Source organism: Galeopterus variegatus, unplaced genomic scaffold (assembly GCF_000696425.1).
Source record: "Galeopterus variegatus unplaced genomic scaffold, G_variegatus-3.0.2 Scaffold3778, whole genome shotgun sequence".
Lineage (NCBI taxonomy): Eukaryota > Metazoa > Chordata > Mammalia > Dermoptera > Cynocephalidae > Galeopterus > Galeopterus variegatus.
In genome coordinates, this window is record NW_007729889.1 from 128,047 (window position 1) to 151,385 (window position 23,339).

General features: G+C 39.8%; 1 protein-coding gene across 1 annotated transcript in view; it reads right to left on the reverse strand.

Annotated features, from left to right (window-relative positions):
- Positions 1-23,339, reverse strand: part of PCDH19 (protocadherin 19) — a 126,067-nt gene that overhangs the window by 43,011 nt on the left and 59,717 nt on the right. The window lies entirely within an intron of this gene.

Sequence of the window (23,339 nt, forward strand, 5' to 3'; positions counted from 1 at the left end):
AGACCAGGACGGACTCAACACAAACATTCCCTAGGATACGCTGGCTACTGACCATACAACCACTTAAGAAGAAGAGACAACATGACCCACAATCGTTACAGAAACTAATTGCTTCCCATTCCCCAGTGGAGACAATTCTATGCCCATCAAATCGACTGGAAGTTCAAAGGTATTTTTATTAGTAGTAGATAATTAACATGTTAAAATATTTATTCTAAAGATATGGAAATGCAGGCAAGGTAATCCCCCACTGTGGATTTAAACTCTGCACTTCCCTTTGTTTTAAGACATTTGCTCAGCACTGGTTATGCAGGAAGGCCTTTGTCTTATCACAGATATAAAGGCCAACAAGTATTATGCCCAAAACAGGGTGAAGGGCAGTCCGCAGGGGGTACCAAAGCCTTTCATGTGAAACATGAAGTTTGCAAGCAAACCCCCTGCCTCAGCTCCTGTCATTAAAACACCACTGTCTAATCTGGTTACAGTAGACTACTGGAGCAGTGGCTTCGCAAAAGCAAACGCAGAATACCTGCCAGATGAAAGACATGGGAAAACAGCTTATGAGCACCCACAGGTTGGGGGGACTGGAGGGGGACAGCCTTAGAAGGGGTGGAGCCCAAGGAAAAGTCACCACTGAAGTAACTGAATGTCCTAGTAAAGTGGCTCTTACCCTCAACACTGAAGGAGTACTCTCGTTGAACCATTGTATGAACTGAAAAATGCCCAAACACATCTCTTCCACCCTCCTGCCATTCCACCAGAAAACCCCACCATTCCCACCATTCCTTAGGGGCCTTCTGAAATCACTTCAACTTAGAGTGCCTGGAAAAGGAAACACAGTAACTGTCTGGAGAACGAAATAGCAGATTTCCTTTCAGACGACTATCTGTCAGACTTTAATTGCAGCCCTTGCTTTCAAAGAGCTCACAGTTTGATACAGAAGAAAACAAGATTTGTAACAGCAGATCCAGTTACCACATGGGCACCAAACAGCCAGCAGTCAGGGTAGGGACCATAAGTACCTAGAGTAGGTAGGAAGGGGAGTGGCGAATAGGTGGGAGAGAGGAGGAGCCAGTATTGAGAAGGAAACTAAATCCCAACATTGCCCTGTACTTACTCAGACATGTCCATGCCCCCCCCAACATGACCCTCATTTGAAGATGGACTGTGTAATATTCACTCACAATGCTTTTATCTAGAAGTTTATATGCCCTTTAATGTAAACCACAAGTAATTATTGATGCTGTTGGAAGGAATGGATTGGGAGAGTAAAAGTCAAAAGGATCAGTTCATTTCTAATTTGTTCATAAGAAAGAGAATGCTGAAATTGTTGCAAACATAGTTACAGGAGGAGGAGGCAAACTTGAATCTGCATTAGGAATACAATCTAAGTACGAGTATTTGCTAGAAAAGTTTATCCATCAGTCAGTCAGTCAACCAACAAACACTCCTTAATTCATTGTACCAACACAATAGGCAAAAATGGTGCGCTCTTCAATGGCATTTAGTACAATATATAACTTAACAAGTGGAAGTCCCCCACCCCCAGAAAATTATGCTACCCTGTTAAACAGGGAATGGATTAAACACTCAAAAGTTCAATTAGTTGTTTCACTGTACAACCTTGGGCAAATTACTTAGTCTCTGTGTGCCTCAGTTTCCTCCTCTGTAAAATAGGGATAAGAGAACATGAATCCAAAGGAGAACTTCAACTGTATTTTTCATGGTGGGAATGATGGGAATCCTTATTCTCTGCTTTCTACAGAACTTGAAGCCCCAAGTAGAATCACGACTTTGACCTCATTCAGGCAGTAAGACAGCAGCATATGTATGTCCCGCCTCAGCTTCCAAACTTATTAAATTATTTTTTCAAGAAAATTAGTAGAGGGGCATACATATGCAGAAAAAAAAAGGAAATTTAGAGGATACTGGCTTTTCAGGAAATGCATGAGCAACACCCCAAGCTACTATCATGTATAAAAAGCCAGTTTTCAAGTAGAAATTTTTGCATAGCTTTGCATCTGAGGGCTTTGAACCTGTGTACACTGTGCATTAAATATGGAGTTCTGTGGAGACCTGACTTCCAGGCATGGTGCCAGAACCACATGTTCGGGCAAAGAAGCAAAACCATGCAAATTGTATCCCTGATGACTGTACTACTTCTTGGTCTCTAATGCAATAATACATCTCACCATAAAGATCCCCACACCCAGGCACTGAGTTAAGAGACAGATTTAGAGGGCTTGCTTATAGAGACCCTAACAATTTTTTTCTCCCCACCTCACCCCCAAGGATACAGATCAGATTTATCCTGGGCACATGTGCCAGGCACTGCAGATAGGAGAATATCGTTGAAGACTATCACCTTCCTATCTTTCTTTCTTTTTTGTTCTAAAAGAGTAAACCACCCATTTGTTCTAAAAGAGTAAACCACCCCGATCCTGAGGGTTTTGGCCTTCAAGAGTGAATATTCCATTCCCCAAATCAGCACAAACCATAATGGGAAGATGTCCCATGCTGCATCCTAATGCAATGAGAAGCACTAGGCAATGAGGCAGGTTCCCTAGAACCAATTTTTCCAGAGTGGATGGGGCTATGCCAATTCACCCATTGTCTTTTGCCTTTGTAATCAGTCTTGGGTCTCTTTGTGAGGCAGATGAGTTGCAGTTATGGAAACAACCTATGCAACAGAATTATTCTAATTGGACAGAATATGCTATTCTGGCTGCATCAGTACTACATTCCAAACAACTGAGTTAACCAGCCATAGATGGTCTATTATATTATGAATCTATGTATACTGATACCGAGTGTTCTAGTTCATAATGATTCGAGGTGTGTGCTCAAACCCAACTCCTGTGCACTAAAAGACTAAATTTTTTCACTTCTGGTGGAGCAGAGGATAAGACTCAGACCACCATGAAGAAGAAAATAATCTTTTCTTAATTAATAGTTTGCATGTCTTAAGCCAGTGATTCTCAGCCCTAACTACACATTAGAATCATCTCAGTGACTTAAAAAAAAAAAAAAAAAAACATTGTCGCCAAGGACCACTGCAAGAGATTCTGAAATAATTGGCCTGGAGTTGGGCCCGGCATTGGTATATTTTTAAAATAACAGGTAATTCTAATGTACCTCCTCGATGGAGAATGACTGTCTTGAGCAAAGTACTGGCCACAGGCTATGACATAGCATACTTGTTTTCTAAAGCAAGCCCAGCTGTCTAGAAGATGGCACCTCTTCTGTCAGATTATCTGCCAAGGTTATCTCAATATAGGATAAAGAACCACAGAAGAAATAACTTTTAAAAAAATAATATGAAAGCTTTTCTCTTTTGCATGAATGTATTGGCTCCTGGTTAGCCTTATTTAATCAAAATTTGCTTGACACTATTCCAATCCCCTCTCTAAGTATTCTAAATGGCAAATAACATGAAACATTTGAGAGAGGAAATTTTCTCTAAATGTCATATTAATTTCACTAGGAAATGTCCCCATCTCTAATGAGACAGCCAGGTTAACACAGGAACACAGCAAAGAGACAAGAACAGCATTTGTTTCTGAAAAACCTTATTTTGACATTAAAAAAAGAATGGGTCTAAAGCAAACTTTTATTTCCTGTCTTGATGGCAAATGAGTCGCTTTCTTATCATTTAACATAGTTCTCCCAAATTTCTTATCATTTACTGTATTTCTCTAATTAGAAGCCTTTTTTCTAGGAGCACACTAACAGCAGGCTTCTCACTTGGTCTATGTTTAATAAAATCTTGATTTTCGAAAACCCTCAAAGAATAAATAACTCTGGATAGCTCAGTTTTCCAGATAGCTTATGGCTTTCCCCTTTAAGAACTAAAACTTTGATTTAAAAGTCCTAACTATTCTGCCTTGTTTCTGAAACGTATCACAAAGTTGCCTTCCTTAAAATAGAGCATAAAAAGCATTACTTAACCTCTTACTGATTACTTAGAACCATTTTTCTAAACATAAATCATTGTACCATTCAGGTTTTGCCTGTACACTCAATGACCCCAAAGCACTGTGTTTTTTGAGTTCCTGTCTTTAATTTTTAACATATGTCCCTCACCAACTTGCTATCAAACACTCAGTGTTGTTATTTCTCAGTGCTGTTAGTATATCAAAAGCAGCTCCTCTTCCATTTCAAATATGATGTTTCTACTCTACTGTGTTCTTGGAAACTATATCATTATATTTGTGAGAACAGTCTAAAAAATAAAAGTTAAGTGCTGGATAGAGAGCTGTGATATTATTGTCCTTAGAGGGAAATTACATGATGTTTAACAAATGGACTTTTGTGCAATGTTTTGGTTTTTGTTGTTGTTTGTTTATTTGTTTTTTTACCTGCTTGGGAGCCTTTTTTGCTTACTACTTTCTATTCTCAGTTCCCTTCTAGATATGTGAGGTTTCTAGTGAGACTTTTGGGTGGGTGATATGTTATAACGTTTTTATGTTAATAAGTCTGGCACATCAAAAGTCAAATACTTCCACTTTGTCAGGCCCCCAAGGTACCAGAGGATGCCCTACTTTAATTGTCATTTTGCATTACTTTTACAGTTCACTGAATTGTGCCCTAGTCTCTGGAAGAGTGACTGCAGCTGTCTCAGCACCACATTTATCACCAGGAAAGACTTCAACCCTAAGGAGAAAGAAGCCCAATAAATGCAGATATCCAGGACTAGACCCTTTGCCCAGTGGCACAAATCCCCGGTTTACTATGCCAAGCTAAAAAAGGTTGCAGACACTGGGATTAAAACAGAGATTCCTCAAACCTTTAGGTTTTCACTCGAAAATGAATAACCTTTTAAAATTACACACTTTAAAAGTCTCATTAAGTTGGAAAGGCTTATACCTGCAATTTGCTAACTAATTATTTAAATTTTTAACTCTTAAGACATTTTAGCAATACAAACAGGAAAACTGGAATCCCAAATCGGATGCACAGCAAAGTGACTTTAAAATGCTGGTTCTTTTTTTAACCGCTGACTTCCAATAATGATAATTGTGCCTATAGATCAATGATGAAAAGAACCATAACCTTTTCTAAAAGTGGTTACTGTTTTAGAAGTTCAAATGGCCATCTCCTCACAAAGGCATTTCTTGGAAATGAATTGACAAATGGCTTTTTCCTACTTCCTATGCCCAACACATAAAAATGAAAATGTAAATTTTATATAAAAATAAAGCCAACATGCCTCCAGCGAGAATGTATATTCAAAGACTTATCCATCCAGACAGCAGCAACTGAAGCAAGAATTAGTGAAGGTGGAATAAAAGGCACCATTCACAGAGTTGCCATTGCTAGAAAGCTCGCATTTACCCTGAAGTGGAAAACAAGCTAAGGAAGCTCCTACTAACCACCCTTACTGTTGGCCATGTGCTCTCCACACACCTCAGCCTTAATTCTCATACACACATGCACGTGCATGTGCCCACACATGCACTCACACACACACACAGTTCGACTACAGAGAGCAATGTGGTGTAATGAGGAAACCTGGAATCCCTCTCCATGGTTGTCACTGACTCACTGATAACCTTGGATTAATCGCTTTATCCCCCCAGAGGCCTTAATTTACCCATCTTTAAAATGAGGAGAATAACCAAATGATCTCAATATTCCCTTCAAGTTCCAAAAAATTGTAGGCTTCTATAACAAAGTGGTTCTTATTAATTCATTAATTCATTCATCCGTTCAATAAACATGCACCAACCAAAAAAAAAAAAAAAAGACATGTCCTGTGTCCTCACTGACAGATTCTTACCAGGGATGGTCAAAATGTCAGCCATTCAGATAAGCACGTATACACACACAGACTGGCACATGCCTCCCTGCAGATACATGCATATCCTTATACACAGGCTACTGGAGTGCATCTTGGAGAATTACACTACTACTTTATTGAACTAAATAGCATCCTAATGGCTTGATGAGGGTAGATGACTCATATAGGAGAATCTGGCCCTTATATTTGTTACATGTACATAACCCATGTCATACATGCAGGAAACCTCCCTCTACTATCAAATAGATTATAAAATTCTTAAAGTTTTTAGAAGTAGCTCATGTATCTCCCTTTGGCTCCATTTTCACAGCCTTCATCACCTCGTTCCACTGTTACCTTGTCTCCACTTGCCTTTTGCTCCAACCCATTATGCAAAATGCTATTTGGATAGTCTTCCTCACCCACTCTTTTCATCACATCACTTGTCTTTTCAAGATTGTGCAGGTGGCTCCTTGTTGCACTTAGCATTAAATCTAAATGAAATCCTTAGCCAAGAAGTCATCCAATACAAACCCTCTACTTCCTCATATCTAATTCCCCTCATTTCTTTTGTCTTTTTCCGTGTCCGGCAACGGATCGCAACCCTCAGTGTTGCCCCCGTACCGGACCAGGGACCGGCAACGGGATTGCAACCCTCAGTGTTGCGCCCGCACCTCGCTCAGCCAGTGAGCGGGAACCGGTCTGTATGTGGGATCCGAACCCTCGGGCGGGAGCGCCGCGGCGCACTATCCAGTGCGCCACCGGGCCGGCCCAAATTCCCCTCATTTCTAATACATCTCCAACACCGATCATTCCACATTGCTTAGCATTTTCTCAGCACTTTGTTGACAGGTTGTCTGACGTAATTAGACATTTCTTCAGGTTCTATGATTATTTCATGTGTAGTATGTCAGTTCTTCTCCCAACTGGATGGAAGCTCTCTTTTGAGGTCCCTATGCCATCTGCCACAATGCTGGACATCTAGCAAGTATACACATAATGCATCAATGAATGATCTGAGATGACATGGAAAGGGTCAAGAACAAGGCTACTTTTCACAATTAAGTCAGACAACCAATTCTACTGGACCAAGGTGGTCCTATTTCTTCAGAAAGCAACCATTCTGCATACTGTCCTCTACAGTCACAGTTCATTCTCTGTTATCACTCCCAACTACTACTACCACCTTATAAATACACAATAGTCTGTTGTTAATTATAGTCACACTACCATAATATAGGACACTATAACTTATTCTTCCTATCGCGTTGTAATTTTGCATCAATTAACCAATCTCTCTCTCTCCTCCCATCCCCAACCCTTCCCAGCATCTAGTAGCCACTATTCTACTCTCTACTTCTATGAGATCAACTTTCTTAGCTTCCACATGTGGGGAATTTGAATGTTCCCAACACAAAGAAATGGTAAATGTTTGAGGTGATAAATATCCTAATTATCCTGATTTGATCATTAAGCACTGTATACATGTATCAAAATATCACACAGTATCCCATAAATATGTACAATTATTACGTATCAATGAAAAATAATAATTAAAGCAAAAACATGACAATAGTCTGGATATAACTGCCAGGGATAATATGACACAGTTAGATGCTTTCTACCCATCTAACTTCATCAGTCCTGCCACGTCTCTGGGAATGGCAGTGGTAACAAATGATAGTATTTCCAAACCAGGGTAGATAAAATTTCTGTGAGAAGATAAGGGTTTACCAGAATGTAGACCTCTGAGTCCCAGACTGACAGTGTGGCAACTACTTTTATACATGTGGTAAAGAACTCTAGGATTCCAGTGGTATTTAGAACAAGGCTATCAGTGGGAAATACAGGCCATGTGGTTAATATCCAACAAGTTAAATGGAAAGCATTCCTCTCTTGGTGGTCTTTCATCATCACTCCTAAAGTTTCACTGGCACCTTGATGTGATCAGACCTAGAGGTGGCAAAGGTGGCCTAGAGCAACCACTTTTCTCTGCTTTCATCTTTGGGTCAAATTTGTGCCTTTAGAAGGGCAACCCAGTTGTGAATTTCACTACAAAGGCCTCCTTGAGAAACCTAGCAGCTTTCTGCAGGAATCCACGCAACTCATGGGCAAAAGAGTCTGCTGAAAGACCACGCTAAACACCGTATCATTAAACAAACAAATACAGGCTTCTGAATAAGGCCCTTGGACCCTTTTCTAAGTCCATTGTGGGGCATAGTACACTCTGAAATAGTATCTGCTTATAAAAAGCTCTCTGGAACCGGTTAATGCCTACTGTATGTACAAATGCAAAATCAACAAGACCTCAGTGTGAGTAAAAGTAGCTTGAGAGTAAATAAAATAAAGAATCCAGTCATGTAAGCCAAACTCTCTCATCCCACATAAACAAAACTTAACCTGAGGACTAAATAGCTACCAACCATAGTTGCCAGTGAAACAAATCCTAGAATCCAATCACCATCCCAAATGTGTAACTCCAACACATTAAAGCTATTTTGCAGGCGCAGAGTACCTTTAATCCCCAGATATCAAAGCACTTTACAAGCAAGTGCCAACTGTTATTCCCCCTTAAACAGCCAAGAAAACAAACACACAGGTTAAGTGCTACAGCCACGTTAAATACTGACTCAGCTAGAACATGCTACGACAACAAGGACAAGAAAACCCCGGGAGCACTATTCTTGGCATTACCTACTACTGAGATAGAAAGCAAACTTCAGATGGTAACATCAGGGATGTGATTAGCCTGTTCCATGCCTATTTTCCTCAGAGTGACTTTCCTGGCTGCTTCCAGCGAATGGGTCAGGAGAGTACAGTATAGCAGTCAGACAAAGGAAAAAATTGGCATACACTAACTGGAGACAGTCTTTCGGACCTAGCTGGAGGGCTCAGTCAGATAATCCAAGAAATCCAAGAACGAGCCACTTTATTCCCTGGAAACTTGGTGATCATTTGAATTGTCATGTAGAGGTACTAGCAACCATCTTCAGAAGGTGACCTAGGATGACTAGTGATGATTTATGGAATGGCTTCAATTTCAGAAGTTATGATTTGGTAAAGCTGGCCCAACTGATGATAAGAACCCCATGTAAGACCTGCCACAAGCAATAGGACCAGGGGTTCCACAGTATGAGCTCTCTTGAATCCAGGGAATTTTCGAGTTCCTCTGGCTCAAAGAAGGCCCAGCACTCTCTGAACCTAAGCAGGTCCATTCCTTTCTGCTAAATTCTATTTTATCAGTGCCTCGATTCTCTGCTACTTAGCAGCTACGGAGCTCTGACTGCCTGCAGAGTGCAACTGCTATTGAGCGAGCCTTGTCAGCTGAAAAGACTTTCAAAATATTTGGAGGGAAAGCAGCAGGTGACCCTGTGCCTGTGGGCTAAAATGCCACCCCCAAATTCAGTTGCAACCCCAATCCCATTATTTATATTATACATCATGTAAACCCAGTTGCCTCTACAAGCTTATTTAAGAGTGAAGGAGTAACAGCCCTTGGCATGTCATTCTACATTCATTTCCCTTGTACCAGCTTGTTGCTCAAGCCTGTAGTATGTGATCATGCCAACAAAAAACAATTGACTAATACACCTTCTTAGAAATAGTGAATGTATTAACTTCTAATGTCAATTTTTTCAAATTAGATACAACAGATCATTTTCTTGTTTGTGGTCAACAAAACCCTCCACAGTACTCTTTTGTTGAAGGTATTTTGATTACTGCCATGGCACGCATTAGGATTCTGGAAAATGCGATGAAATGGAAATAATTAGGACTGGCTGACTGGGCATACAGAAGGGTATCTCAGTACCCTGGAATGAGTAGAGTCAAGAATGTGTACTCACAGCATCCACTTATATTTACCAGCACAAAAAAATATAAACAGATTATTTACTTCTGACCTTTTAAGTACTCATTTCAAATTTAATGAGGCACAATAAACATTTCTCAAAGTCAGACTCCATGGTTGCTTAACATTGGCAACCCTCTAATTATGACTGTTGTTTAAATAAAGGGCATTTGGTTCTGTTGAAATTATTAGGCACTGAAGGAAACCCACAGTTGCCTCCAGTTTCTAGTGACTTAAGCATTGTAGCAGATCAGCAAGACAGGACTTACACTTTAGCATCACTTCATGAACCATAAATGAGAAGAGGATTCAAGAGAGTAATGAAACTATTAATTCATACTCTAAAATCCCTTACCTGTCCTCCCAAATCCTAACAGACCTCATCATTTTATGCAAGGAGGGGAGCGCAGGGGATTGAAGAGGGGTGATGACGGGTTAGAATTTGATCTGATTTGAAAATAGAGATTAACCAAAAGGCCACTATACGACATAAGAGTGCTGGCAGCCATGCGCTGGAAAGCCGTAATTACACCTCACAAAGTGGCTAATATTAGCAACAGCTTGAAATTGTCAGAGTATTAGAAATCTGTAATGCAGTCATGCAATGTACCAACAGAACAACAATTACTAAAGTACCTCGTGTTTATATGGAACCTTGTCTCACAATGATTTCCAGAATATTTAACAGGCTATTATAAAAAGGGATCATTTCCCGCCACAGCTGAAACACAACAGTCATTTTGCTCCAGTAACAGTAAATACAAAGTGTTGCAGGAGAGAGAAAAGTTATTAAACCTTAGAGAAACCATAAAGGAGAGGAATGTTTTTAGATGGGCAGAAAACAGACACCCAAGTTGGAAACTGGGGTTGAAGGTAGCTACATTTTCTCAGAGCTCATGGCACAGAATTGAAGAATTTTACTTCTCATCCAGCCGGCAAGACTTCCTTCAGGAGCTTAATAACTGTAATGGAGCAGGTGATGTGCCTCCTGTTAATAAGAATTAGTATTTGAAAATGGACACAATACACAAAAACTCTCCATTTCTTTACGTCAAAGCCTTTTAACCAACATTAACTAGTTAATCCTCCTGCTACCATTATGAGCTAAATAAATATTATTAACCCTATTAATAATACTGCAGAAGAGGTTAAGAGAATTGCCCTCTACTAGAGAGAAGCATCTAGCATCTGCAACTAGAACTGAAGACTCCTCATGCTGGGTCCTGTGCTCACACCACCAGGCAACACCTCATTAGGATTCTGGAAAATGTGATGAAATGGAAGTAATTAGGACTGGCTGACTGGGCGTACTGTTTGGGAGAAAAAAAAATACCCTAGCCTGCTTAAACATGACAGGTTCAAGGGCAGCAAACACAACAATAGCAATTTCCTCCTGCAGGAAGATTAAGAAATAATGAGGGGACCACCTCACTCTCCCTCTACCATCAGACTCCCAACAGCAGAAACCAGGAACAATTCCAAACTTAACTATCAAAAAAAAAAAAAAATTAACGTTGTCAGAAACATAACACCGTACCGTGTCAAGCAGCTTACCCCTCAGCCTTCATGGTTGATGTCTGCCTATCTTTCTCTGCACTATTCTCAGCTTCCTCCCTCCCCAGCCTCTCTCCTGGCCAGTTTTTCAAATGGGTTTAGGGACACCTGTTTCTTCATTCACTCTCATATGTTACACACCCTCCTCTCAAAGGAAACTGGTACACCCACTCCTCATCCTGGTTGACTCAATACTTGTGTCTGCTTGATAATAAAGAAACATTTTGGAGGGAGGCTAAACCAGTACAAATAGGCGTGGGCAGTCATTTCTTAACTCATATGTGTGTATGTATGTATGTGTGTGTATATATATATATATATATAATTTTATGAGGGATGAATGATGTATCTTTATGTCTAGATATTAAAAGATAATTGTTCCTGGTAGACCAAGCTTCGATTAGGGCAAAAAGTCACCCTGGTGATTGTTTTTGCAGATGGTTACAAGCTTCAAAAAGATCACAGAATATTAAAAGAAAAATCCTAGAAAGCCTCCAAACACGGAGCCTTCAAGATGAAAATGGAAAAAGTTTTCACTAGCTATGTGACCTTGCAGACATCACAGAACCTCTCTGACCCTCAATTTCCTAATCTATAACATGAAAATAATATCTGTACTAACTACCTTACAGAGTTGTTATTAGGTCCAAATAGAAAAATGTATGAGCAAGTGCTTTCTATAACTGAATCACCAGACAAATGGCAGGTCTTCTTATTATCAGGTTATAAATTTGATTTCTCTTGAATATTTATTTCTATTTCCAACTAAATTCCTATTGAACATTGTGCAGAGTTCTCTTTCTGAGGTTCCCTACCAGGATATTTTATCTCATTCTCCTCCACATGTCCTGTCAGAAAAAGGAATAATCTAGGGAACAGTCTTGCTTCTGGCATGAGAAATTATATATATTTAATTTTATTTTTCCCCAAACTTTTTGAAGTACCCAACTTCTCTAATTGCTGATTCAATAGGAATAGAAGGAGCCCTACCTCCCACAGCAGACACTTTGGCTGGAGAGTGTGTATGTGTAAGAGAGAGAAAACTCAGCTTAAAGAGAGTTAAAATGACCTCACACCCTCCAAAATTATGTGAAAGGCAAGATTCGAGACATTTTAAAAGCCTTTATAAACTAGTTTTCTTTCGCCCCATTTCCTTCCTTTGTTATGATTGAACTGTCACAGAATATCTTTTCTTTAAAAAAAAAAAAAAAAAAAAAAGGAACTCATCCCAGGGTTAAGTAAAGCACATTAGCATGCATAATTCAGAGTTGTCAGCTGGAAATGAGCCATTCAAGGGCTAGCATAGTATGTGGATAAGAAAACAGGGTTAAAAGACTGGGGCAGCTTGATCAGGGCTTTCTAAGATCCAACTCCGGACTGCCTTGAAGCCTGACTGTGGACCCAGTCTACTATTCCTTACAGCTGTGGTATACAACAGCACTGACCCTAGCCATGTGTAGCTATTTAATTTTAAATTGACAAAAATAAAATTAAATTAAATTTTAGGTTCCTCAATCACAGTAGCCACACTGCAAGTGCTCAGTAGTCACATTTGGATAGTGGCTACCATCCTGGACAGTGCAGACACGGCACACTTCCATCATCACAGAAAGTTCTAATGGACAGCGATGCCTTAGAGGGACACTGTTGGCCTGTGACTCAGGATTCTCCAGTTACGAAATGTGGCCCACTTGATGACCTCAGGAAAGATAAGGAGTATATTTACCTTTCTCACATCACATAACACATTATATTGCTTATTTATCTGTTAACCTTTCTAGACAGGGAACTCCTTAAGAGCATGGACCACATTTCTAGTATCTGTATCTTCAGGGCCTCTCACTGTTCCTGGCATAGAGCTGATGCTAGACCCATCTGTAAGATAGGAATATCTGACCTGTCCTTTTCATAGATTGAATCAGAAATGCAAAGTTTGCTCAGTTGGTTAGAGCATGGTGTTATAACACCAAGGTCAGGGATTGGGATCCCCATGCTGGCCAGCTGCCAAAAAAAAAAAAAAAAAAAGAAGAAGGAAAGAAAGAAATGAAAAGTTTGCAAAGCTCTTTTAAGAAAGGCTGCTGTACTTCCAAGACTTGTAATTGTTTCAACATATCTCAAGAATTTAGACAGTAGGGGGAACTGGCTTAAGTCAAAAACTTTCTGTCTCCCAGTCCCTCTATTCCCATCTGTTTCATTCACCCAAACTATTGCTTATAAACCTGAAAAATTAGAGTCCTACGTTTATTAATAGTAAGATGCCAGTGTGTATTCAATAATACATATAATATTGAACATGATATAATCCATACCTTCAAAGAGGGTATTTTACAATCTGACTCAATGAGAAACACCTGTAGTGCTATGTATCTCAATGACCGAATTTTAAAAATTATTTTTGCACCTTAAATTGGTATGGCAGCTGTTTTTTACAGAGCACTGACCTATGCTGTCTTCAATAACCTCAGCAGTCTTAAAAAGTATATAGGCAAAGTATTATTTTCCCTTTTTAACAGATGGAAAAACTGAGGCCCACAGAGTTTCTGAATCCATGATTAAATAGGCAATTACGGACAGAATCAGAGCAAAAACTTAAGACTCCTGCTTCCCAAACCAGAGGATCTTCCACCCAGTGTAACTATGTAGACAGTAGGAAATGGAAGCCCAACTGGCTGATTTACTGCTTTTGCTTTCAATCTCTAGACCCTTCTGACATCTATCCCTCATAAATTTAAAAAAAAATACATCCTTTTATGCAATATTAATTATTTCTTCAGAGCATGATAGAGCCTTCAATTGCTTTACTACCAAATATGATCATTTCTAAAAGTTCTCAAAATCATTACTACAACCTGACAATGCTATGCTGTCCACTGCAGACTTTGAAAAATTCCCTTTTGGGCTCATGAACATCACAGAATCATATACCCAAAGAATATTAAAACTCAATATGAACTTAGAGGAGATTATCTAATCTCTCTCTCTCTCTCTCTCTCTCTCTCTCTCTTACACACACACACACACACACACACACACACAATATTTTGAAGACAAGGAAATGGGCCCAGAGAACCTTACAACCACCACAAAGCAACACAGCTTGTTATTAGAAACCCAGGCATGGGTTTAGAACTCAGTTCTTCTGACACCCAGGCCATGGCTCATCCCCCTCCACTTGTCCAGCTCTTTCCTGTTATTTCTCCCAAGAAGTCCCAGAAGAATAAAACCTAATGTTCTTTGTCCCATCAACTAAATGTCATATGGAAGGAAAAAAGTAAAACTTAGTGCAAATGATGTTTGTAAATCACTTCTTGTCGATATCCTATCATTAAGAAAAGTAATTGTTCCTAGGGATACTGCAGAAAGAGGATGTATGATCTACCCAAGGAAACAGACTGTCTTTAGCTGAGTGATCTGGAGAATGTCAAATGATAAAGCTCTGTGAAATACGGCCTCATTCTAGCAAATGACTTGCTTTGTTGCCACTTAAGTTGCTCGTCTATAATTGCTAGAGATAAACTGCAATCAAAATACAGTATCTTCTATTAGTTTTGCCCACTGGGGATTGTTTGATCATAGTGAAATTACCCAAAAGGTAAATTTTCTCATTTTTACTGCCTCAGCGGAAACTCTCTGGCATTAGACCACTGAAGGAGGCTGGATGGTGGCAAGTACTGCTTCCTGGTGAGGAAGCTTTTCTCTTCTCTAAATACGACTGAACAACTAACTCTAAGCCTCCACATCTGCCTCTGCCTCTGCGACTAGAAACAACAAGTAGGAAAGGAAGAATCTTTTTTTCCCACTTCTTAAAAGCATCTGTCTCAGGCTTACCTGCTTCGCTGTGTTGGAGTCATACCTTTGCACTTCAGACTTCACTAGTTCATATCTGGTAATCATTCACATAGAGCTAGGCTGCTGTATCTATTTTTAAAAAGGTTTGCTGTGCAAATTATGGTGTAAACAAGATTACAAGAGAAGTATTTAAACTACTTAAGAGAATAAATTGTTTTTAAGCACTTTAGAAGCAATTTACAAACAATAAATATGTTAATTGCACATCATTCTTATTTATTCATTAAAACAGGTCCAAGGACTTCTACTTGGCAAAACTTCCTGGCAAGGGCTTTGTTAGTCTACTTCTTATTACTCTATGAACTTGAAAGTAATAAAATTCCATTTCTTTTCTATCTATAATTCCAACTGGCCTTCCCCCAACTTAGTCTCAATTAATCAGATTTGACTGTACTATATAAAGGCTGAGAAAAATGACAAAGCCATCAGCCCTGGGTCAAAAGACATAAAAGTCACAGAAAATCCTGTGCTATGTTTAAGATCTTTCTTTGCACTTGCACAAACTGCAGGCAACCAGTAGTGAAAAAGAGTAGATGGGGGCAATGAGAGAGAATAGAAGGAAAAGCAAAAAGAGATCATTCAGATGCCTCTGCACAATTGAAAAGGTTTGCCTCTGCAGTTCCTCAGCCAGAGCAGGCCATTCTGGGTAACGTTGCTGTGGTTGTATGTAGAACCCTGAATCCCTAAGAGAGATGCTAGGGTTCTCTTCAGCTGCTCAGCTGAAGTGGGCCAGGCTGGGCAAGGCCTCTGTGGTTGTGTACAGGCCCCAAGAGAGGTGCTGGGTAACTATGGAGCCTCTCAGCTGGGGTGGGCTATCCAACATGAGATCGCAGGCTGCTGTGCCCCCAAGAGAGATGCTGGGTCCCTCTGCAGCCCCTCTGCTGGGGCAGATAGCCCTGGGTGGGCTCACTGGTGCTGCAGGTGGGGGCATCTGTGCCCCTCTGAGAGGCATGCAGGGCCTCCACAGCCTCCCTGCTGGGGTATGTGGGACCATACAATCAGCAATCCCACTACTGAGTACATGCCCAAAGGAATGGAAATCATCATGTGGAAGGTGTACCTGCACTCCCATGTTTACTGCAGCTTTATTTATAATAGCCAAGAGTTGGAACCAGCCTAAATGCCCATCAAGAGACTACTGGATAAGGAAAATGTGGTATATATACACAGTGGAATACTGCTCAGCCATTAAAAAACAAAATCAAATTCTGCCATTTGCAGCACCATGAATGAACTTAGAGAAAATTATGTTAAGTAAAATAAGTCAGGAAGGAAGGAAGGAAAAGAAAGAGGAAGAAGAAGTTGAACTTTCAGAAAGCGAGAGGAGAACTGTGGTTACTAGAGACAGGAAAGGGGGAGGGAGAATAGTGAGAGGTTGGTTAATGGACACAAAACAACTAGATGGAACATTTAAGTTCTATGGGTGTACAGTCGAGCTAGGCATCTATAAATAACAATAATTTGCTGCATGTTATCAAATGGCTAGAAGAGAGGAGATGGAATGTCTTCATCACAAAGAAATGATGAAGTTTTGTAATGATGAATATGCTAATTACCCTGATTTGATTATCACACACTGTATACATGTATTGACATTACAGATATGTATAATCAATATTTTTCAATAAAAAAAAGAAAAGGAATGCTTCATGGTTCCTGGCTCTCTCTGACTGACTGTTCCAAAACAAATAGTAGTATGGCTCAGGGTTGAAATAATCCAATTCAATTCAACAAATACTGTTAAGACCATGTGTGAGGCCCCATGGTAGATGTGAGGGATATAGAGATGAACCCAATTCCACTCCTGCTCTTAAGGAGCTCACATTTCTAGTGTGGGAGACAGTTAAGTGAAGAGACAATTATAATGCAATGTTGTAAATGCTACCCCAGTAGTATCTCAGTCCTTTTGTACTGCGATAATAAAATACCTAAGACTGGGTAGTTTATAAAGAACAGAAATTTATTTCTCACAGTTCTGGAGACTAGGAAGGTGCCAGCAGATTTATTGGTGAGGGCTGCTCTCTGCTTCCAAGATGGCACCTTGTTGCTGTATCTTCCACAGAGGACAGATACTGTGTCTTTATAAGGCAGAAGAGCAAAAAGGGGCTAACTAGTTCCCATGAGCCCTTTTATAAGAGTAATAATCCCATTCATAAGGGCAGAGCCCTCATGACTTAATCATCTCCTAAAGGCCCCACCTCTAAATACTATCACATTGGGTCTTAGGTTCCAACATATGAATTTTGGGACTCATCCATTCAAACCATAGCAAGTGGTGTACACAGTGTGCCATGGGAGCACAGAAGAGAGAACAATAGAGAAGGAGAGACCCCAGGTAACACATGCCATCAGAACTGCCTTCATGCACATGCTAACTAAGGAGGGATAGAACTGGGGGAAACACCTGGTTTGGGGGAAGAGTTTGCTTCTCTCTAGCTCTAATTCTTGATTTTGCCAGTTCCATATAAGTGTCAGGGGAGAGGGAGAGAGAGAACATAAGCCATGCTTGTGTTCTCTAGCCATGCTTAGTAAAATCAAGTAACATCCCTACAGCCGCAGATCCAGCTGGATTTGGGTCGGCTCTTCTGTAAAGTTTAGAAGACGAGTTACATTCCATACAAGTGCTAGAAAAATCAGTGTCTGAAGGGGTAGCTAATTAAACCACAGAGACTTATTTTTTGAGCGAGTAAATGTTTTCTCCAGTGGTCACATGTCCATGACTTTCAAATTCTTTTTGAAGCCTCTGCATAAGGATGAGTCCTGAGACAAGTTGACCCTAGCTTGGATAGCCTCTGAAAACTTCCTCTAGTCCCCCTGACAGAGGTAGGAAAGGAAGATGGAGTTCTTTCCTGCAGCAGCCTGTAGGTGGAGACCTCCACTTTGCTCAGCAGGTCAGACCCACTTTCTCTCAGCCTTACAAATAGAGATGACCATAAAACTTGCACACTTGGTGAGGAACAAAGAAAGCACTTTCCTTTCTCCTTTTATGTAGTTTAAGGATGTAGATTTTGTTTGTTTTTTTCCTCTCCCGATTGCCTGACACTGTGCCTTTTCTCCAAAAGAAGCCAAAAAGTTATTGAGTCACCCTCCTGCCTTCAAGGTGCTGCTGGACTCCCAGTCCCTCCCTGTCTCTCACCAGCTAACTGCATGTCATCCCTAAAGCCCTGATCCCATTCAGTACCCCAAAGCCAGGGAAGGTCACAAGAAGAAGGAAGGGAAATCTTGCCTTGTTGAGAAACATGTTCTTTACTCTAAGAATGATGTTTCAGTGTCTTCTCTTCCTGGATAACAAACAGGACCTGGAGGACTCTTTCTGTCCACTACAGGCCTTAAGCCAACAGTGTACATTGTGTTACTGTGCAAACAGTGAGTACTTTTATCTCCTCCCCCCAAAGTTTTCTCTGCTGTGCTTGAAAAATAAATAAATAAATAAGGTATAGTAAATAAGGGTATAAGATAGGGAATAAATCAGTAAAGGTATGAATGAACTCTCCTTATGTGTTCTAAAAAGAATAAGGATCTTATGGTGGTCAAACATTTCATAAAATTTGCCTTTTGAAATTTTATTTTCCTAAGTTAATATTTCTTCTGTCATTTGGGCATATTACTATTACTACTACTACCACCATCACCACCACCAGTGCCCTTTGGAAAATAGCCTCGAGCACCAAAAATGTCTCAAAATTTCCTACTGCATGTTCATCTTTTCAATACTCCTAAGAGAAAAACAAGCTGCATCCAAGGTTTTTCTGAGATATTAATGCCTTCCTATCCCCACTAAAAATTCACCACCACAGAGCTGCCAAGGTGTCAAGAGATGGAAGAGAGTATAGCAGCCATCAGTCCATCCTTTCAAGAACCCTTTCTCTGTCAGTGGTGAGCACCTGTTTTTAATGATGAGAAGATCAAATACAGAACACTCTACTAGGGGAAAGGAAATCTCCCTGATCACCTAGGGTCAGGCTTTGGCCTTAGACCTGAGGACGAATTGCTCTTGCTGCGTATGTAAAAGCTGTTGCGCTGGTCAACCAATTAGCTGGTCTTGGGCTCAAACTCAGTATATATTTATACTCAACATAACTAATTCACAAGCTAAACATTAATAAGAAGAATGTGTTATGCTTTTGTGACATTTTAGTTGTAGTCTCTTCATTTCAACACATTTGTCCAGTGCAGACCAATGCTTGATGTTGGCTTCACGCATCTGACTTTTTGCCTCTATCATAATTAAGCAATATGAGTGTTGTTCCACAAATGATGTGGTCCCCAGGCCCTTTATCAGTTTCTTAACCTTCCTTGAAGGTCATTCTAGTCTGTCAGTGTTCCATTTAATATAAGGCATCCAGAATTGAACAAAATTCTCCAGATGTAGTCTGAGCAGCAAAAACTTCAGAGGGGCTAATACCTCCCATAATTAGAAAACTATGCTTCATGAATGAGGCCTAAGGTTACATTTGTTTTAGCAGTCCATTTAACCTTCCCTCATAGGATATCTACCCTTTCCAAAGACTCCTTCCGTTTCAGCATCACCAGCTCCACTCCAGATTGGCATCGGGTTGGAACTTCCAACAAGACTACCAGATAGGCAAGCACAGCCACCAAAGGAAAAGTGGATCAAAAGAGAAAGTAATCGACCTCCCAAACAAAAGAAAATCTACTGAAAAGGAAAGGGAGCAGGCCAGCTGATGGTGTTGCCAACGTTCCCAGGTATAGAGGACAACTGGAGACTGCCAGATATCGGGCCTACTGCACTCTTCGTTTGTAAACACTAATTACTCTTGCTCACCAAAGGAACACCACATCACACACTGAGAAAGAAATCAGCATCAATAGCCAAATTGTTGTCTACTTGAAGAATAAACTGAAAGGAGAAAAAAGCCGAACTGTATTCCAGCTGTCCATTTGGTTGGCCTTTATTGAAAGTCAGACTCTCCTAGATGCACTTTCCCCTGACCAGCCTTTTACTCTTCTGTTCTCTGCTCCCCACTAACCTCTCCACATGATTAAGAATTTGGTAAATACAGTCAATTTTTCTAAAGGTGCCAAAACTCTCATTTCAAACTTGTTTCCTGCTTAATGTACCATAGAAGAGAATTAATCGCTATTACAAAGAACTAAAAATAAAAGTGTTTCAGAATCCATAATTGGCTTGTCTTGTTGGACTTTTTAGGGAGCCAAAGAACCAGTTCCAGGCTATTAGCCCTCGATTTGTAGAACAATATATGTCCTCATTAAAATACTTTGCCCTCTGCAGCTTAAATTTTTTTTTTTAAAAAGTTGCATTTTGTCCTACAATCTTTCATTTTTAGGGGGTTTTGAAGCTTTGGAAGCACAATGAAAAGACAAGAAAAAACAAATAGGTGGTCTGCTCTGAATATTAACAATTACCTTCATTAATGCTTTCTCTCCTTCTAAATCAGTTTGTTTTTTTTGCAGCTCCACAATTTACTATATCAAAGCATCATTTATTTTTTTTCCAAAAAAAAAAAAAACCATGTGTGTGTGTGTGTGTGTGTGTGTGTATGCATCCATGTGTGTGTGAGAGTGTTTTTAAAATCAAATGCTAGTAATTAGCTAAGTTGGAGGCCAAAGTTATCTGTATGCAATTGTGGCGATCGGACATTTAAAATCACAAATTCATGGATCCCAGGACAAAACCTAAACCAAATGAGACTTGTTCCATTGTAATCATGTCATCATGGTCTTTCCTACTAGTGCTGGATGGCCTGTCTGTGGCCTTTAGCCTAATAGAACTAGTAGCTATGTGCTGGCCTCCATGCATGGTACATGTTAGTATCATGTACTGCTTTCCATCACACTTATCATGATTGCAAAAATTATCTGTGTAACCATTTTTTTAAATTTCTATCTCCTACACTATACTGCAGACTCCAAAACAGTAGGATAAATGTCAGCTTTGTTATTAAATGTGAATCCCATGCCTGGTAAGATACAAGGTAGGTAGAGTAGGCACTAATGAATGAATGAACCATCAAAAGACAATCTATGTGTGAAGTGATAAGAAATAAAATTAGATCTTGTTGAAGCCTTACCTAACCATCCAATTTAAATTTGCCAATTTTCTCTAATACTCACTATACCCTTTTTTGCCTTATTTTTCTTCATAGTGCTTATGTTCTGAAATACCATATTTCACTTATTTGTTTTAATTATCATCTCTCTCGCTACTAGAACTCCACAATGTTAGGCATTTTTGTCTGTTTAGTTCTCTGCATTCCTGGAACCCTAAAAACAGCCCCTGGCAAATAAATATTTGTCTAGTGAATGAATGTTCTTTATGGACTAGGCAAATGGCTACAGACAAAAAAAACTGTTTCAAAATACTAACTGTACAATTCTATTGCCCATTCTAAATTTAGTAATGACACATCAGAGAAATGGGCCTAGAATAGCCCCTGTTGGCAGTTTTCAGCTTCCTAAGATGTCATAACATAGTTCTGATTTCTGACTTACTAGGACAGGGATACCCAAAGGACCCTAACCACCTCCGTCTCCCATGTATACTGTGTAGCACCCAAGCACCACCAAGCCACTTCTGGCAACACAAAGCCTTTCTTTCCCAATGGGGCAACTGAATGTAAAATAGAGAAGGAAGTTGCCTTTTCCTGATCATGAGACTCCAGTATGACATGGGAAGAAAGTGCTTTGGCCCATTTCTAAGGTATTAACCTCATGCCCTCTGCTAAAAGCTTTTTACTAGAATTGTCCCCAAACTTGAAGTTAATGGGTTAGCCATACTGCTGGTCCCTGACCTAGAAGTTTCAATTGCCAAAGAGGCAGAGAAAAAAGAAAAAAATGGGCATTTCTATTCAGTGGGAATTTGGGGTGTGAACAAGGCATCTTAAATTTATAAAGTACTAGAACTCTCTTACTTTGGGGGGAAATTCTGTTCCGGCTGTTGTAGAAGAAAGGACTGCGGATTAGAAAATGGGGTTCAAATCCTGATTGGGTGTGATCTCAAGAAAATCACTGAACTTTTATATACTTTAGTTTCTTCATCTGCAGAACTAGGATATTAATGTTTCCAGTCTCGTAAGGTTGTTGTGAAGATTAAATTAGTTAATATATGAAAAGCATCAAGCCCAGAAACCGACATAGATTAGGTGTGCAATTAATGTCCTCGTTCTCTTCCTTGTATCCCTCCTCCTTGTTTTATGTGAAAAACAGGGAGAAATTGATTTGCTATTCAGAACCATTACAAAAAGTCTTAAATTCGTTTTGTGAATAACAGTATCCTCAGAAAGGATAATCTTATTGGAAAAAAGCAGTTTCATTTTTAACCTCTCCCCTTCTCTCTTCTCCACACTAGAAGAAGAAAAGCAACTTAATATGCTGAGGTGCACAGAGAAGAAACTTGGACTTTTACCCTTTATTTTTCTAGGGAAGAGAAAGAGAAAGCTCTTCAGAGCTAGCCCCTTTTCCTTTCTTCGAAAAAAGAGCAAAACCACCACCAGGCAATGTTAGATGGTCCCCAAGGCATTAAATAAAAAAAAAAAAAAAAAGGCTTCCAACAAAATTAAAACTTGGAAAACCTCAGAGGGGCAGAGACCCGGGTGAGAAAAACTCACAACTTCCTTGTGAGGGAAAATAAGAAAACTGATACAATGAACAGGCTGCAGAGCAAGGCAAGAAAATCCTAGATGAGCAAAAAAACAAAGCAGGGTTCTGCTAAGAGTGGAAGCCAGAGGGACGATCCCGTGGGAGTTCTCACAGGTGACTAAAAGGAAAGCAGCAGCCTCAGGGAACAAACTATTTAGCTCCTCTTTTTAACTACTTTTTTTTCAGTGTGGCTTATGCTTGCTGACTCTGAAACATCCAAAAGCAGGAGAAAATCCCACAAAAATAAGGTTTCTCTAGGGAAGCCACCTTGGGAGCGTGGGTAGCTTTCACTGACTTCAAAAGTAGCTTTCTTAGAAGAAGGATTCAAACTCTTTTTAAATTTTACCTCCCCCATTTTGTTAATGCTTAGGCAATATCTTGGGAAAAGGGGGCCAAATAACAGTTATCAATTACCCTAATTAACCCAATTCATAAGACATATTTGTATGGCTGTCATGACAACTGCTTTGACTAACTTGCCAAGATAGCTTAGCTGTCCATTCAAATAAATCCCTGATAATTACCAGTCTAGTTTACTGGGCTTCTGTGATAATAATAATTAGTGCTACTGTGCAAAAGGTCGCACTAAACAATTTATGAATGATGCATTTTGCATGGTGATTATGTGAGTCCCAAGCAATGTACAGAACGTTCGCCATTATGCTATTAATGTGAAAGGGGGTGGTT